General features: G+C 34.9%; 1 long non-coding RNA gene across 1 annotated transcript; it reads right to left on the minus strand.

Annotated features, from left to right (window-relative positions):
• Positions 1–1,901: 1,901 nt before the first annotated feature.
• LOC148770749 (uncharacterized) lies at positions 1,902–2,888 on the minus strand. Its single transcript, XR_016031144.1, has 2 exons — positions 2,647–2,888; positions 1,902–2,104 (listed from the first exon to the last, which is right to left on the minus strand). It is a non-coding gene; the product is annotated as an uncharacterized LOC148770749 (long non-coding RNA).
• Between the last annotated feature and the right edge of the window lie 16,713 nt (positions 2,889–19,601).

The following is a 19,601-nucleotide window of genomic DNA, read 5'->3' on the forward strand; positions in this document are numbered from 1 at the left end:
AATGGGAAGTTTACCTTTAATCTCAAAAATTAAAACCGCAAATAAATATTTTGTAGTTTAACTAAATACATTCGATTGATACAAACATGACCCAACGAAACATTGTTGGCATGGCAATGAAGCTAATGGAAATGATATATCAAAATATGAGCGTAGAGTTAAGGCTCAATTTATCAATATATCGAGACATGCTTTTGAGTTCTTCCCTGGAGCATACACCACTGTTTGCATCCTCATGAGGCTGAATCCTATAATTACATTTCTGCACATCAACATGTGTTGCAAAAACTTTTCAAATAAAAAATAAGGTGAATTAAAACTTAAAAGTATCTAAGAATTAAATAAAAATTTGGAATGACACTTTAATTTAATCATAGCCGCGGCCCTAAAGAACTAGTATCCCACTCAGAGGAACCAAGCATACCCCTCGTCTAATGACCAACCTTACTTTTGCAGCAACATAACTTGCATATTAAACAAATACAACAGCACATGGAATCCCATTTAGAAATTTATATGTCAAAGTAAGAACATAACAAAATTCTTGATTAAAAAACGTAACTCAAAGGCCAATAGAAATGGCGAGTCCACCATTTTCAGCAACACCGCCACTGGAAATTTTGTATCTAATATCGATAATAAAGATTCTCAATTCTTGCATAAGAAACATAAAAATTGAAAAAATGAGAGCAAGAAAAAACTAGAAGAGATCAAAAGAACAAAATTACTAACGCAATTCTCTCAACACAAACTCCCCCTCAGCGCTGCCCCGGAGGCGAGTTGATGAAGCAACGGAGGAACTAGGGATTCTTCTTAATCTCGATCGGCAGAGATTTTATTTTTGCGGAAGAATAGAGGTTTTGATTTCATCTTTCGTGTAATTTTGTTGATTAGTTATGATTATTATAATATCTCTTAATAGATATTTTAATTTATTGATTTTAGTTTATAAGGTTAATTAAGTAATTTACATAAAGTACGATGTGTGTACGATGGTGTACGATGTGTTTTTACTAGGTTCGTACTTTAAATTACAAATCTCTAGTATCGTACTAGGTCGTACAAAAAAATCAATGGCTGAGATTAAAATTTAATTATATCTACGTACAAGATTACATATATTATGGTCCGAGAAGTACAACCCTCTCGGACCCTAGACAATCCCATTTTACTTATGTTCAAGTGCATATCATTTTAACGTTATTTTGATTGTTTTTGTTTTACAGATATGAATTAATAGTGAAGTTTTTGATATAGACAATAGTGAGGATGACGTTCTGTAATATGGTCTCTTTTTTTACAATGTGTCGATGCAATCTTATTGCTTATACATATGTATATTTAATTTAACTTTCTTATTTTTTTTTTCATATGCTAATAATCTTTTACTATTGATTTTCCTTGGCTAGGTTAGAAGCTAAATACTAACATATCATTTAACAGGTTTGATTGGTTTTCCTTAATCATTCCCCAAAAATATTTTTTCACACTGATGTAATAACATGATTGAATTAAAAAAAAATGCCCATAGATATATTCGTTGTCATCTTCTCCTAATGAAACATATATTTTGCTAATTGCAACTTTAATTTATTTACCATTTCTTTAACATTTTCTCCAATTTTATCTTTAAATATAATCTAAATTATTCCAAAACTCTTAATGTTTTATATATATGTATTATTTCAATTATTTTCTAAATTTCCAACTATGGGTATTTTTTTATAATTCGAAAATTCAAAATTCGTTAACAAAATGTAACGCCCCACAACCTAACAGCAGAATCCAATCGGATCACCACCATTAAGTTAGGGATGCTAACCTTTTTATATATACTTAAACATTATGGTTTTAATAAAAAAAATACGTTATATGCTTTGAAAAGAAATCAAACTTTGTACTTTCTCAAAATCTGTACATATATATATTTATAAATATTTATTGTTTACAAAATTACTATGTACAAAAACCATAATAGAGCGGCTAACAAAATGAAATCAGAGTTTCTAGCTCGGCTACAAAAATGGCTCGAAGCATGGCATATGAACAAAACTCTGTCTGGCCGCTCTTGGCTAGGTCAACTTCTAAACATGTACATCATTACCTGCATCATAAGAACCTAATGAGCTAATGGCTCAGCAAGTCGAAACGGATGTAATAGCTATATATCACATAACACGTTATTCATTCAATATGTACAATATCACATATAACTTCATTCGTGATCATTTTCTTTGAAATCTTTCTCTTTTTCGGGTACCCTTGAAATGTGGTACTTGACTGATAGCAATAGGCTTTGGTTTTCGGAACCTGTTCATCATATTTGGCCAATAGATAATACGGGGTTTCCATACCGGCCTTTCGACCTCAGGTATTAGCCGTATTTCATTTCATTAATTGTGGGTTTTCCATACTGGTCTTTCGACTTCAGGTATTTGCCACCATGTGTTGGGTCCGCCGGTCCCTCCCGCGTCCCTTGCCTACCCGACCATCAATCAAGTACCATACTCCCATTTTCAAAACATATTCTTTCATATCGCTACGAATCATCAATCATTCAAATATCATGAAGAATATGTTGCAAAAGTCACATTAAAGCACACATAATTAGGTTCTTATGATGAGCAAATGAAAGCTTCAACTTACCTCAAAATCAATATGGTCTATGAAGTGAAAGAATCTGTCTTAGATAAGGTGTGCTAGAAGCTTTGATTAGAGATGAATTCAAACTTCAAAACATAGGATTTTCAGCTAGAAAAGTTGCAGAACTTGTTCTAGCTCTACTTCTATGAGTTCTTATGGTTTGATGTTCTCTTATGTAAGTATGGAAGTCAAGAAATATGAAGAGAAGCTTAAGGAAATAGGTCTGGTCGTTTTTGGAGGAAGACAAGTGAAAATGAAGACCAAAACACAAAGTCTTCACTTATCTACCCATTCCCAACAAGGCCAAATGGAGGGTGATGATTGGAAGGCTTGTATTTGCTGGATTCTTGTGGTTCCTCCACGTTTTTGTAGCTTCAGATAAGATGGGGGCTGATGCTTACTCATTATAATCAAGTGTAAACAATTTCAGAATGGTCTTGTGCAGCCTAGTCAACCAACCAATCAAATTGCACCCTTTTGCATACTTTTGGTTTTAGTCTAATATGAGTTACTTCAAGTAATTATATATGTAATTAATCATATTAAAATGTAATTAAAATGCAGATATGCAATTAAGACAAATATATCACCGTTCAGCACATTGATCCCTTCTTAACCGAGAAACTGAGCTTCTCACTACAATAAATCACTTAAGTTCATGTTAAATCATAAAGTAGAAGTTCAACAACATGTATCATGTAATAGCACATTTTAAGAAAAGTATTCGATCACGTATTAAAACACAATTAAGGCACATTTTTATGTCTAAATATTTTCTAAATTACCCCAAAATTTATAAAATAATCTTTTTAAATTTGAAAATATTACATATTTTTATTATTTAATGTCTATAATCCTTAAAAAAAAATCGGGGGCACTGTCCCCGAACCCCCGTAAACTTTAACTCAATCATTGAATTTTTTTTATATTTAGTTCCGAACACCCTTGACAAAAATCCTGGATTCGCCACTGCATGTAATTACTTGCAAGGTATTGTCCGGTAAGAATGTTGGCGACATGGTATTTTTTCCTCGGATGACTTTGATACCTTCGAATTCCACATTACCAGTTAAATTTTAAAGACGATAATATTCGGTGATTATATCATTTACTATGACAATCAACAAAAGTCAAGGCAAAACTCTCTCGCGCGTTGGATTGTACCTTCCAAGGCCTGTTTTCAGTCACGGTCAATTGTACGTAGCGTTGCCTTGGGTGGAGAGTAGATCTGGAATAAAGATTTTAATCAAGGGCGAATCCGGTGAGTTGTTCAATGTTACTAGCAACGTCGTGTACAAAGAATTATCCGAAATAATATAAAGGTACACATTGACAAACATATATATATCGGTTTTCTTTATGTTTAACGTTGTTTTTCTCAATACGCTCACATATATATCAATATTCTTTATCTATGTAATGTCTTCAACTTATATATTGAAAATGATGAAAAATAACGAGTTATTTGTCCTCTTATCATATATCTGATTATAGTTTCGTTGTCTCCTTTAACAACATTCAGATTCATGTGCAAAACTGGTGCATTGCTTTGATTTCAGTATGGGAGTTATTTGCTACATTTCAACGTGAATGGTTTTTAGAACGTTGTCAGTTTATTTTTTATGCAAATTTTTTATTGATTGATTAAGATACGAATTTTTATTTTTTTGTTCGATTGTATTCTTAACATTCTCGACATATTTTTTTTTTCGTTGGTTTTATACATTAAGTCATTTTGATGTTTTTAATTAATCCACGGGTGAGTTACTAGTAGTAATATAAATTAACAGAAAATGACTAGGTTACCAATAACAAGTTGATTAATAAAACTATATAGTATTAAAGTGATGCATCACAAATTCCAAGATCTCCCTTATGTGTGACTAATTATGGTATGATATATCCTTTTATATCTTAAAGAAGAAAGCAATCAAAGATTCTTTAGACCGTAACTTTAATTACAATTCTTCATTCATATTTGTTCTAATTAAATTCATGTATTAATCATATAAGCTGTTGCACATGTAGTATATAACTATATATCATATCAAATTTGTATCAAGAAATCCTACAACAACTTTCTTTGATTACTTATATACATACAACATATATAACTTACATTGTTATTCATTTTACGTATAGTGAAATGGAAAACAACGAAACGATATATTTCCAAGGAAATTTGGACCTTGTAATTATATTATTGAAGCTCGATGCATTAGAAGCATGGAGTTCGTCTCTTAGCACTTATGTCGGTTCCTAAAACACCCTTACGTTAAGGTGTACATCGGAGAAGCATGGAATGCTACGTAATAAAGTAAAAAATTTTGCCATGTAATAAAGTAAAAAAAAAAAAAATCTTATTTATATCATATAAATGTAAGGGTTAAATGGTAACTACGCTATAAATTAATGGTGTTAGCGATTTGAGGATTGACCGTTAAGTTGAGGGGCCACTTTGTCGCATTTTGTAATACACCACGGTATACACGACACTGGTGATAGTACAATGGTGCAATTTGTATTTAACCAAAATATATACGATGGGGTACATGCTTTAGGGGCCATTTGATATACACCCTTAATATGGAAAATATACCCCCTGAAGAGGCAAAAAGACTATGCTGCCCTTACATGCAATTGTTGCCCTAACTGCATTCAACATTTCCACCAACTGCATTTAGCATTTTCTTTTTCTTTTTTTTTTTGCCTTTTTTGAATAAGTTTTTTAATTTAAAAAAAAAAAAAACAAAATATAATATTTTTTTTTTAATAGTTTTTTTCCTCGAAAAGTTCACTGTTTCAAATATGATTATATATGACTATAGTCGACTATAGTCATATTCTTGCTTCATATTACCGTTTTTTACATTTTTCAACTTAAACTTGTATATTTTCGATTATACGTATAGTCATATTTATCAAATTATATAAAAAAAAACGAATATTATTTACGAAACAAATCCATCAACATCACTGTACATTAGAAAAAACCCTACATATCTTATATATGACTATATATGACTACAAATGACTATATATGACTACATGTATATGACCATATGTGACTATACGAGTATAGTCATATGTAGTGTAGTGTAGTTTGTAGTTTATAGCAACAATGGGCAGTGATTGTTATAATATGTAAACCTCCATGGAATTGAATTCAATATTATAAAGTATGTTTTACAGAGAAAGAGAGAAGATACATTGGGGAAGACGACTAATTGTTAACTCTGTTATATCCCTATTTTCTCCACTAACTATTCCTATTTATAGTAAAGTAATATAAGCGTGTTTACATATGAATAAGTATAAAACGTGTTTTCTAATAAAACGTAATATTTATTAATATAGCTAATACCCTCCCCTTCAAGATGTACGGTAAATGTCTTTTACTGACATCTTGGAAAGAAGAAATTGAAAACTCGATCGTGGTAAGGCTTTTGTGAAAATGTCTGCAATCTGGTGCTCAGTCTTGACTGGTAGGAGGCGGATAGTGCCTTTAATAACTTGTTGACGAATGTAGTGGCAATCGATCTCGATGTGCTTCGTGCGTTCGTGGAAAACGGGGTTTGTTGCGATGTACATGGCGGCTTGATTATCGCAATAGAGGACTGTATTATGTCGGACATGAAGCTGTAAGTCTTGCAAGATTTGCTGCAACCAGACCAATTCACTCGCGAGGGAGGCCATGGCGCGATATTCGGCTTCAGCGGAGAATCTGGAAACGGTGGCTTGCTTCTTGGCTTTCCAGGAGATGAGGGAGTCGCCAAGAAAGACACATAAGCCAGTTGTTGATCGGCGCGTATCTTGGCAGCAGCCCCAATCAGCATCAAAGAAGGATTTAAGTGTGATTGGCGAGCCGACGGGGTAAAACAAACCTTGACCTAGATGACCTTTGAGGTAGTGCAAAATATGGTGAACAACCTTGAGGTGTGGTTCACGTGGCTTAGAGACATACTGGCTTAATTTGTGAACTGCGTAGGTGATGTCTGGCCTTGTTGTCGTAAGATATAAAAGCTGGCCAATAAGTCTGCGAAAGAGAGAAATGTCTTGTAAAGGCTCTCCATCTTCGGAATTGAATTTTTGGTTGGCATCCATAAGAAGATCTACTGGCTTGGCTGCAAGAGTACCACTTTCGTCTAAGAGTTGAAGTGTGTATTTTCTCTGTGAAATGAATAAACCTGCAGCTGATCGTGCTATTTCAATTCCTAAGAAATATTTTAAGTCTCCCATATCTCTTAGCTTGAAGAGAGAGCTCAACTGTGATTTGGTCTTGGAAATTTCATCCAAAGATGGGCCTGCAAGGATAATATCATCAACATAAACAACCAAAGCTATAAAAGAATTATCTTTACCTCTGGTAAACGAGGAATAATCAGCTTCGGATTGTGTGAAACCGAGCTGGGAAACTGCCTCGGTGAGCTTAGAGTTCCATTGCCTTGAGGCTTGTTTTAAGCCATAAAGGGATTTGGTTAGCTTGCATACTAAATTATGACCAGCACTGGATTTGTAACCAAGTGGAAGACTCATATAAACCTCTTCAAAGAGGTCCCCATTCAGGAAGGCGTTGTTGAGTTGGTGTAAAACCCATCCTTTGGAAGCGGACACGGCAAGTAGAGTTTTGACTGTTACCAGCTTGGCAACGGGACTAAAAGTATCCATATAATCTATGCCCTCTTGTTGTGTGTAACCTTTAGCAACTAAACGAGCCTTGTATCTTTCAATGCTCCCATCTGCTTTCCTTTTGACCTTATATACCCATTTGCAACCAATAGGAACTTTACCTTGATGGAGGGCAAGGACAGTCCAAGTATTATTGTGCTCTAGGGCTGTGATTTCCTCTTCCATAGCCTTTCTCCACTCAGGGAGCTTGACAGCCTCATGGTAAAACTTGGGTTCAGGTTCTGAGGAGATGTTCATCACAAAAGACCTGTAAGAGTTGGATAAAGAAGAATAGGATAGAACATCGGAAATAGGATATTTGATGTGTTCATTGACAGAATTACAGTGATAAGAATTTAGATAGCCAGGCTTTTTGATGGCTCTTGTAGATTTCCTTGAGGGTACTGGCAGCGTAACACTAGATGATGAATTTGCTAAGACATCGTGAACATCACTATTATTTGTAGTGAATTCAATAATTTGTGAAGCTTGTTTAGCCAAAACATCAAAATTAGGTAATACCAATTCATGAAAAGGATCAATAAGATCAAGAGATGATGTATCTAAAATGTCAGTAGCAAATGGAAAGACATGTTCATGGAAAATAACATCTCGAGAGAGAAAAATCTCTTTAGTATTTATGTTATAGAGTTTGTAACCCTTAACACCTGATGGATAACCCAGAAACACACATATTCTGGCCCTTGGTTCAAACTTGGACCTACCAGCTGGCAAAGATGAAGCAAAAACTAAACAGCCAAATACTTTGAGGTAAGAATAATCAACAGGGGAATTATAAAGCCTTTCAAATGGAGTAGAATTATGAAGCAGTTTGGAAGGAGTTCTGTTGATTAAATAAGCAGATGTAACCACACAATCAGTCCAGAACTGTATAGGAACTTTGGATTGAAAATAAAGGGATCTTGCAACATTTAAAAGATGCTGGTGTTTTCTCTCCACAACGGAATTTTGTTGTGGAGTCTGAACACAAGAGTATTGATGCAGAATGCCTAACTTAGCAAAAAGGTCAGTGAAAGCAAGCTCAGGTGCATTATCTGACCCAAAAGTTTTAATAGTGGTGCCAAATTGATTAGTAACCATGTGAATAAAATAATGAATAACTTGAGAAATGTCAGATTTAGTTTGAAGAAGACAAACCCAAGTATATCTAGAATAATCATCCACTATCGTAGCAAAATATTTATGTCCAGAGTGAGAAGGAATTTTAAAAGGACCCCAGATATCACAATGGACTAGATCAAAGCATTTTGTAGAAAAAGATCTATGAGAATTAAAAGATAACCTTCTTTGTTTAGCTAACGGGCAAATGTAACATATTGAATCTGAAAGTTGAGGATGTAATACATATAAAGCTTGAGTAGAGGGATGGCCTAATCTGCTATGCCAAAGCTCACTAGAAGCTGAAACTGAACAAATGGGAAAATAATCTATCTTAGGATAAGTGTTGTTTAAAACATATAAACCTTGTGTTTTATCACCCTTGCCAATCATCTTCTGCAACTTGTCCTGAATCACAAAATCTTGATCAGAAAAGAGTATTGTGGAACCTGTGCCTGAAAGCAAAGCACTCACAGAGACCAAGTTGAACTTGAAATGAGGAATATAAAACACATTGTACAGACAAATGTCAGGACTAAGCTTGATATGACCAATATGGTTAACTGGAAAGAAAGTATGATTTGGCAAAAGAACAGATGCATTATGAATGGCATGTAAAGAATCAAACATAGATTTGTCATTACATATATGCTTGGATGCTCCAGAGTCCAAAATCCAACTAGAGGAGGACAGTTCAGGGGGCAAAACACAACTAAGGATAAGATTACCTATATTACCTGATACACAACAAATGATGTTGTTGTTAGTGTGATCATCCAAAGACTGTGTGTGGGAAGAAGAACCACCTTGGAGATGATGAGAGAACAAGGTCATCAGTTGTTGGCACTGAGAAGCACTGAATGTCTGCAACAAGTTATCCATAGAAGAAGATGGATCACCAATGGTGTGATCAAGACCGGATGCTTGATTGATAGAGGCACGATTTCCAGTGGGAGGATTGAACTTTCTTGACTTGAAACCAGGAGGAAACCCATGAATCTTATAGCAGTTTTCCACCGTATGACCATGAGTATTGCAGTGAGTGCAGAACGGACGCCCTTTGCCTTTATTGAATTGAGAAGAGAGCTGTTGTCCATAAGGCTTCTTGGATTGTTCAGACTTGGCAAGCATGGTGAGATGATCTGTATGGGCAGGCATGATGGAATGCTGCCTCTCTTCTTGCACCATGAGAGCAAAAACACGATTGATAGGTGGCAGAGGGTCAACGAGTAAAATCTGACTACGAGCTTGATGGAACGAATCATTGAGTCCCATTAAGAAATGCATCACATATTCCATATTGGAATATTCATGCAGTTGTTGAAGACCACCACACGTGTAAGTATTCGAAGGATGAAATGTAGAAATTTCATCCCAGATGGATTTCAATCTGGTATAATAGACATTGACAGATTGTGTTCCTTGCGTTAGACTCACCAATTCGCGCTTCAATTGAAACAAACGCGGTCCATTGCTCTGTCTGAATCGTGAGCGAAGATCATCCCAAATTTCTTGGGCAGAGTTTGAATAGAGCACGCTGGCTTGAATTTCTTTCGATAAAGAATTTAAAATCCAGGAAAATACCATATTCTGATTGCGGATCCATGAATTGAGAAGAATCGCATCATCAGCATCAGGTTTGATGATTGTGCCGTCGAGAAACCCTAATTTATTCTTCACTGTGAGAGAGATAGTGATTGAGCGGCTCCAAGAGGCGTAGTTATCTCCGGTGAGCAATTGCGATACCAGAATCAATCCGGGACCGTCAGACGGATGAAGATAGTAAGGACTTGACGGATCGTCGATGAGTGAATGAGACCGAACAGGATTGGGCTGATTCGCCATTGATGCAGCCCAAAAAAATCACAAACGAAACGAAAATGGAAAAGAACACGATGTGAACAAATGATTGAATGCGGAAACGTAATTCTCAATCTGATACCATGTTATAATATGTAAACCTCCATGGAATTGAATTCAATATTATAAAGTATGTTTTACAGAGAAAGAGAGAAGATACATTGGGGAAGACGACTAATGTTAACTCTGTTATATCCCTATTTTCTCCACTAACTATTCATATTTATAGTAAAGTAATATAAGCGTGTTTACATATGAATAAGTATAAAACGTGTTTTCTTATAAAACGTAATATTTATTAATATAGCTAATAGTGATGAATCAAAACTAACAAAAAATGAAGGAAATTAGAAAAATGTAATGTAATTCGCATACATATAACTATATGCTACTACACATGACTATAGTTAATTATCTACAATTATCTATAGTTATATATAGTGGCATAAAGTCTAGACTAGTGTAGCATTAATCCAACTTCACAAGGCACTTCTCTGCATCTAATGAAGTTATACAAATAGCAAAACATGTGACAAAAAAATACGAGTTAAAGATGGATCATGCGAATTACATTACATGAAAAGCACAAACACCAATATCCATACCTCAAATCTCGCCTAAAAAATCCATGGTAAAAAAATGAGGCTTTTCTTTTCTTTTTTTTTTTTTTTTTTTTTTCCCAACAAAGTAAAAAGCCAAAAAGAAAAATAAAGTCTAATATGAACCAATTAAAATATGGCTTGAACTTGTTCTTAAGAAAAATGGATATTTATTCTCTTCGGAGCTTATGAGAAAAGAATTCCTTGTTTTTGTTGCAGTTATTTTTGATCTCATTTGGAGAAAAAAGAAATGATATCATTCATAGCCCAATTGCTTTTGTTAATTTGGTTAATTTGTCTTCCATGCAGGATTTATCAAAAAGAATTGGAATTTTGGCTAGCTCCCACTGGAAAAGTCAGCTTTCCAAAATCACCACTGCCGGCAATAACATTTCGCATTCCTGGAAAGCTACTCCCATTGGTTAGCTCAAAACCAATTCAGACAACAATTTTGTTGATGGATCTGCCCAGATTGCTTTTGTGATTAGAAACAGCAATGGCTCTACTCTTTTTGCATACTCAATGGAACATAAATGCCTTGATTCTCTTGCTGCTGAATCTCTTGCGATTAAAAGTGCGTGTCTGTTCATTCAAAATGCAAAGGTGGATAATGTGATTTTCGAATCGGATTGCCTCAACGCAATTACTTACTGATCATTCCTCGACGATTCGATGGACTGCGAAAATTCTCATTGAGGAAATCAGACGTTATTGTTCTCTTTGGCCGAAATGGAGATTCAAGTTTTGTTCTCGTAATGCAAATTTCGCTGCACACAATATTGCTCAATGGGCAGCTTCTTTGCATTGGAATGGTTCTATCCCTCTATCTTCGCTTCCTTGTAATTAAAAAAGCCTCTAACCCTACTCAGATCTCTCCATCCGGCGATTCTCCCTGTACTCCTCATTCAGTATCTTAGACCAGTAGGGAACGTTCACCGGATCCATCGACTGATCCGGTCGCCGCCGCCGCCGTGGACAGCGGTTTCCTGGAGATTCTAGCACTCGCCTTGCGAAAATCCGGCGACTGCGATCGGTGAACCGAGTTCCAGATGTCGGACTCGTCGAGCTCGTAGATCACCGAATCGCCGGCGACGGCGCGATCGGTCGGGAGGAATCTGTAGTTCGATCTAGCGAAGTAGCTTTTCAATGCCGCCATTTATGCAACCTCGAAAGTTTGTGAGCAAATATTCCTTTTCACCTTCCTCCGTCCTTACCTTCTTGCTGGCCTTCGGCTTCTTCTCCGCCGCTGGAGAGTTTTCCGCTACGGTGGTTTTCTTTTTTGGGCGAGACAGAGTTAGAGAGATGGAGAGATAGATATGTAACGGTTGATGTGGTGTGATGGGAAGAGAGAGAAGGTTAATAGGGTTAGGGCAACTAAAATGACAAAATAATTACTTTAAGTTGCTTAGGAGGGGTCTCACAAATTAATATTAGAATTTGAGTTTTTGATTAGGGCGGAAAAACTTATAGAACCTCCTCGTATATATTTTCAAAACTATGGGATATCACACATTTACCCTATCTTATATATAAAACGAAGATATTTTGAACTAAAACCTAGACTTAACCTTAGGGGTAATTTTATAAATTCTAAATTTCTAATTTAAAATTTCTCTATTTTTTATTCAGCTCCATAGTTTCAAAATTGTTGGAACTAATATTTTCCTATTCTTCAGGAGTAGTGCTATAATTCTACTATTATTTCGCCCACCACAAGTTAACTGCACACACATGTACGATACAACTGCCTACACCATGTTGCCTATTTTTTTCCTTTTTCTTATTAGGTAGTTTTTTAAAATAGCCGATATCAGAATAAAATAAATGAATAAACGGAAAAATAACCGTCCCCTCTCTAAAAAACTGAATAAATACACAATTCCTCTAAAATTTCATACTTTTCTTTTTCCCAATTATCTATCCGCCTCTTTCTTATTTTTCTCATTTTTCATTCAACTATATGTCTCCACCTCTTTTAATTTTCTCTCTCATTTTCTTCTCTCGGTCTTCAGAGTTCAGGCCACCCATCTTTCTTCACTTTTTGTTAAGGTGAAAAGGGGTTTAATTTGCCTAGGGTTTCATCATCGATATCTGCCCCTTATCATTTTCCTCTCACTCCGATAAGCCTCTATTTCTCGATGTTCTTTAATTTTCTGCGGTTTTTTTTCTCTTGAATGTGTACTTCTGGTGATGTATGTTCATGTATATGTTTTTGTTCTTTTTTTTTTTCATTTCGGGATTATTGGGTCGATCATTTTGTTATATGATAATTTGGGAAAGAAAGTGTCCATATGAATAATTACATGCCCTTTTTGTTTCTTCCGTCTCTGGAATAAAGAAATTTGTGTAATTACATGCCCTTTTTGTTATTATTAATTGTTTGTTGTAGATGATAATTAGGGTAATTGGCACTTTGCACCCTCGAATTACATCTCATTGGCACTTTGCACCCTTAAATTAGAAAAATGGCAAAATGCACCCTCCAATTAGAATTTCTTTTGCACTTTGCACCCTCATTCATATTTTGCCCTAAAAAATGACCGGTTACCTGTTTGTGGGATTTGAAGAATGGTAGATTTGTATTTCTTTTATTTTGTCATAAATTTAAAAACCCTTCATCATGCAATAATCATATTCATCATTTTACCCATGTTCTCAATTCGACCCCCATTTTCTTCATGCTCAAAACAATAAAACAATCGAAAGCAAAATATTTTTAATAAGCAAAGAAGTAAAAGTGGAGCTTTTTTATTCATTTTATAGTCTAGTCCTCAATACAAGGCAGACAACAACACGGCTGAACCAGACCAAGCAGCCACTTTGACTTCAAGAAACATCGTCTAACAACAGTAAAAGCATAAAAATTTAAAACTAGTTTTAACTAATTTTGGTGAAGCAAAGAAACACATGTATTGCTCTCTTAATAAATATTTTCTGTTTGAAAAAGATTTGGTAGTGACAGTACCATAATGTGAGAAAAGAGAGAGAAACATCAACGAGAAGAGGAGGACAACGTAAGTCCACGGGCACTACAATCTACTTATAGTACGATTTCAACCAATTTTTGGATTTACACAGTTTTTGTTGCCATGTTCCTGATGGATTAAGATGGTTTAGAATGTACAATTTTGGTTTAACCAAAATACGATATGATTGCAAGTCTGATCTGCTCATCTGGTATGTTTACAGGAATTTAAGACGTATCTTTTCAAGTATTACCTAGAACGTGTATACAAAACTCAATCAATGACCACATTTAGTTTTCCTGCAATTGGCCTTTACAAAATGCATTTCATCTAGGGTTAAAGTTTTTTCTCTATCTCATCCCCTTTCACACACGTTTTGTATGTTTTCACTCACCACTCCTCGCTTCCTTTCTGTATGAACTGCTTCAGAAATTCGAATTAAGAGTAAAAAAGGCAAATAACAGAGACGGGATAAAGACTAGTCGGATTTCTCTTGAGAAGTAATTAAGCCAATTCTCGATTGGGTTTCTGAATTAGGATTGTATATTTGTGTTCGATTCGTTTTTTAAATCGTTTGCATCAAGTTTCTCCATCAATCTTTTTGGTGTGGATGATTCGATCTTTTACTTAGTTTTCGATTTGTATTTATTTGCAAGTGTTTTTTTCCCCCAGCATATGCTATTTTTTCTTGGTTTTTCATTAGATTTTGCTAATGTTGATTTGCAAAAATGATTTGATGCAGTCCACAGTTCCAAGTCTACAGAAAAATATGATTCTGGTGTTTCGAGATTCGAGGAGTTGATTAAATGGAACATTGTATCTACTTCTGTTCTGCAAATAAGGGGATGAAATCTGCAATTTCTTATACAAGTTACCGACTTAGAAAAAATAGAAAAACACTGAGAAAACGAATTTCTTATACTGATTATGATTGAAGAAATTTTTTCTTCTTAAGAATTTGGGTGGGTACATGTTGGAATTGTATTGTACATATACTTTTTATTATTTCCCCATTTATTTGTCGGCGATTATCTAACCGTAAAACTCATTTTGTATATTAATGTTGATTGTTGTGATTTGTCCGATGATAGTGCTACTCAGACTTCAAGCAATGACCATTGGAGAAGATCTTAATCGAGAAGGACAAAGTGGCATAATATTTCTTAGAGTTCAAAGACGTTTTGTTCTTAGACTTTAGAATATTTTAAATTTGATAAGGACTTAAAATTATTATCTTTATATTGCTTGGGAAACATACTATTTATAGGATAAATGACATTTTTTTCTTATATTATTTTAAAAATCTATTATTCCTGATTATAGTTAAATGATGATCGATATGTGCATTTAAACCTACATTTTAAAACATTATGTCAATGGTCATGGGCTTAGAATTCTTTTACAAGCCCAAATTCATCAGTTTGCATGAGGTACTTATCAGTTAGTATGCATCACTTTGAGAATGAAAAGTAATATTTGGCAACACAAAATTCATTTTTTCCTTTTAAAATATTTCTTTGCCGCTATCATCGACTCCTGCTTTTTTCTCACAGAATATAAAAAATATTTATTTTTTAATTGAAAGCATGAGAATTTAAAGAGCCTCAGTATTTGAACAAATTGTCACGGTTTCCTCAAATGTTAAAGAATGTTGAGAAACAACGGAGCAAGAAATGACGAGTGATGATATGTTGGAATTTAGCAAGTGACTCCACGTGTTTACATTATGATATTGGAGCCTCAAGTTTGATTCTTCAATTCTAAAAACTATTGTTAATAGTATTGATCTAGTTCTAAATATTATATATCTATTTATACACAATTTTTTATGATGTAATATTTTCTCAATTATTTAATTTCTAAACTATTGTATAATATTATATTAAGTTTTATATAATTATTTTCTTCAATTTTGAAATGGTACCCGTGCGACGCACGGGGCATGGTTACTACTTACTAGTGTTTTAAATATCATCATTTTACCCATTTTACATAAATATTGAATACAATTCTTGGATAATTATATACCCATGTTACTTTAAGTTCATATTAATTGAATTTTAATCTCCCTTGGCGAATTCAAAAAAATAATTTAAAATATAAGAGAAAATTACTTATAAAATTGTATATATATTAAAAAAAGTAATTTAAAAAATATATATATTCGTTAGTTACTAATTTTAAGATACTTTAATTTGTAGCATGATAATTGATAATTAATTCATTAATTTTTTTTTTTATTGCTGGAAGAAATTTATTGGAAATTTGTAAGGATAATTAAAAAAATAAAATTATTTACGGATATTTTTGCGGGGTGTGTACGCCTGCATGATGTTCAGGGGCGGGAATGGAGATACCCAAATTCAAAATTCGGGAATTTCCGAGCGGGACGGAGACGGAATTGCAATACCTACCTCATTGCCATCCCTAATTACTCATGACCCTTTAAACACATACAATTTATAATTTGAAATGCTAATATAATCCCAATTTCATCAATTGACTATTTTTATCTGTCCACCGATAATGTTACGGAATTAAAATTGGACTTCCCTACTGAATTTGTTTAGAATTTAAAATATTTTCAGAAATAGAATACACATTTTGGAGGCCTAATCAATGTCGAATCACAAATTAAGCTATAACGATGAAACGAGGGATAAAGTAATCAATGATAAGCATGTTTAATTTGGAGAGCAATTAAAGGACATTTAGCAAATAAAATATCGAACAAGTTACTCAAATAAATATTATCGTATCATTTTCCTTATTTTAGTTCGACTACGAGCTAATTTTTTCTTTATATATTAATATTAAGTTTGAGACAAAGAAAATAATTGCAAATGGGCAGGTTTTGAAATTGACGAAGACTTGAAAATTCAGCAATACAATAATTAGGAGTTGGGTGTTTTTCTTCTTTGTATATACTTATTTGAAAATATTTTTGGGGGAAAGTGACAAATGGTTGCCGTCAAATGACAAATCTGATGAAAACCTGAAGCAGCCAGCCATTATTAAGGCATAGAGGACCAAAGAAATAAATTTGGTGTGTAATTCTGTTAATGAATGGTTAATACATCTGGTTTTATACACACCTGATATTCACTATGTTATGTCACGTGAGAAGCACGTGAGTTTAAGTTGCTTTTGCTTACTCATCTAGCCTAGTCAGCAGTGTAGTTCTTTACACTTGAGCTGATTTGATTGGTGGATGAAATGGACGGCTCTGGTGAGTTACTTGGAGAGTAAGTTCTATATATATATATAGAACAGAGGCAGCAGAAGCAAGTGGAGAGGCAATACAGGGGATACACATTGTGAGAGAGAGAGAAACACTTGTGAGAGGGGTTTTAGGGTTTCTGGCAGATCTCATGCTTGTTCATAGCTGAGATTATCATCTCTTGGTTTTGTATCTGTATTGATCGTGTTATATAGTGAATTGGAGCTTGTATTGCTCCCGGGGATGTAGATCTCACACTGAGATTGAACCTCGTAAATTCTCTTGTTCTTCTTTACTGTTTTGAAAGCTGCATGAGTGTGTGTTTGATGTGTGTGTGTTTAATTCTAAACAACTGAATCAAAGCTTCATAAAATCATAACAAGTGGTGCGGTGAGCGTGGATCTAAGTGAAGCTGGTTAAATCCAATCAACACAAAACCAGATCAGCAGCTGAAAATTGTAAGAGGTACACTCCTGACTTAGATCTACTGGAGATGAGTAATTCTAAGTTTGAATTTGAAAAATTCAATGGTGATAATGATTTTACTCTCTGGAGAATTAAGATGAAAGCATTATTGGTTCATCAAGGACTTTCTGCTGCCCTAGATGCAAAATTATTATCAGATTTAGATGATAAGAAGACAGTGCCAGAGATACAGTCTAAAGCACATAGTGCACTGATTTTAAGTCTAGGTGATGAAGTTCTTCGTGAAGTCTCTGAAGAAACAACTGCTCTAGCTATATGGGAAAAACTTGAGTCTATATACATGAAGAAATCACTAGCTAACAGGTTGTATCTGAAGAAGAAACTCTATACTCTTCAAATGGAGTCAGGGCAGGAAGTCAGAAAACACCTAGATGAGTATAATAGGATTATCCTAAACCTGCATGCTGTTGGAGTCAAAATTGAAGAGGAGGATCAGGCTATTATCCTATTAAGCTCACTTCCAAAGGATTATGAGCACATTGTAGATACTATGCTTTATGGAAAAGATACCCTTACAATGACAGAGGTAAAATCTGTGCTAAATTCAAAAGAGCTTCAGAAGAAAAATGAATCAAGCTCTAATGGAAGTGGTGAAGGACTTAATGTAAGAGGAAGGCCTGACAAGAAGGAGTTTAAGAAGAACAGAGGAAAGTCCAGATCTAAGTCAAGACCACATGGAAAGGACACCAGAAGATGTCATAAGTGCAAGAAGGAAGGGCATATTAGAAGATTCTGCCCTGAGAGAACTCAGAAGTATAAGAGTGACTCAAACCAAGGTGATAAAGGAGATGCATCCATTGCATCAGATGGATATGACTCTGCTGAGGTGTTGTTTGCATCATACTCTGATTCACCTGAGGCACTGGTAGCATCACACCTCAATTCTGCTGGAGAGTGGGTGTTGGACTCTGGATGTTCATTCCATATGACCCCTAACAGGGAGTGGTTTCAAGAGCTCAAGGAATCTGAAAAAGGTATGGTGCTTTTGGGAGATGATAAAGCATGCAAAATTCTTGGGATTGGGGCTGTTAATCTGAAACTAGCCTCTGGACAGGAGAAACAAGTAAATGGAATGAGATATGTTCCTGCTCTTAAGAGGAATCTCATCTCAATTGGTATGCTTGATCAAGCAGGATATGAGATGAGAGCAAAAAATGGAATCATGAGGATATTGAAGGGTGCTCTAGTGGTCATGAAGGGCTTGCTGAGAAATGGTATTTACATATTAGATGGAACCACAGCTGTTGAAACAGCAAATGTAGTAGTACAAGACAAAACCTCACTATGGCACAGAAGGCTGGCACACATGAGTGAAAGAGGACTCCAAGAACTGGTGAAACAGAAACTTCTTGAAGCAAATGACATTGAAGAACTAAAGTTCTGTGAGAACTGTGTTCTTGGAAAAGCCAAGAGAGTAAAATTTGGGAAATCTCAACACTCAACTCATGACAATCTGAGCTATATACACTCAGATATGTGGGGTCCTGCAAGAACTGAGACCATGGGAGGTTGCAGATACTTCTTGACTTTAATTGATGATAGGTCAAGGAAGCTGTGGGTTCACATCTTAAAGACAAAGGATGAAGCATTTCCAGTGTTTAAGACTTGGAAACAAAAGGTGGAGACTCAGTCAGGGAAGAAGATAAAACATTTAAGGACTGATAATGGACTTGAGTTTGTGTCATCAGTATTTAACAGATTCTGTGATGATAATGGAATCACAAGGCACAGAACTGTTAGAGGAACTCCTCAACAGAATGGTTTAGCTGAGAGAATGAATAGGACCATTCTTGAGAAGGTGAGGTGTATGCTTCTTAGTTCTGGTTGCTCTAAGAAGTTCTGGGGAGAGGCTGTCAAAACTGCATGTCACATCATTAACAGAAGTCCATCATCAGCTCTGAACTTCAAGACACCTCAAGAAATATGGACTGGAAAACCACCTTCATATGACCATTTAAAGGTGTTTGGTTGTGCTGCATATGCACACTTGAGACAAGACAAACTTGAAGCTAGAGCACTGAAGTGCATTTTCTTGGGATA

Source organism: Erythranthe guttata, chromosome 5, assembly GCF_056151865.1.
Source record: "Erythranthe guttata isolate IM_541 chromosome 5, IM_541, whole genome shotgun sequence".
Classification (NCBI taxonomy): domain Eukaryota; kingdom Viridiplantae; phylum Streptophyta; class Magnoliopsida; order Lamiales; family Phrymaceae; genus Erythranthe; species Erythranthe guttata.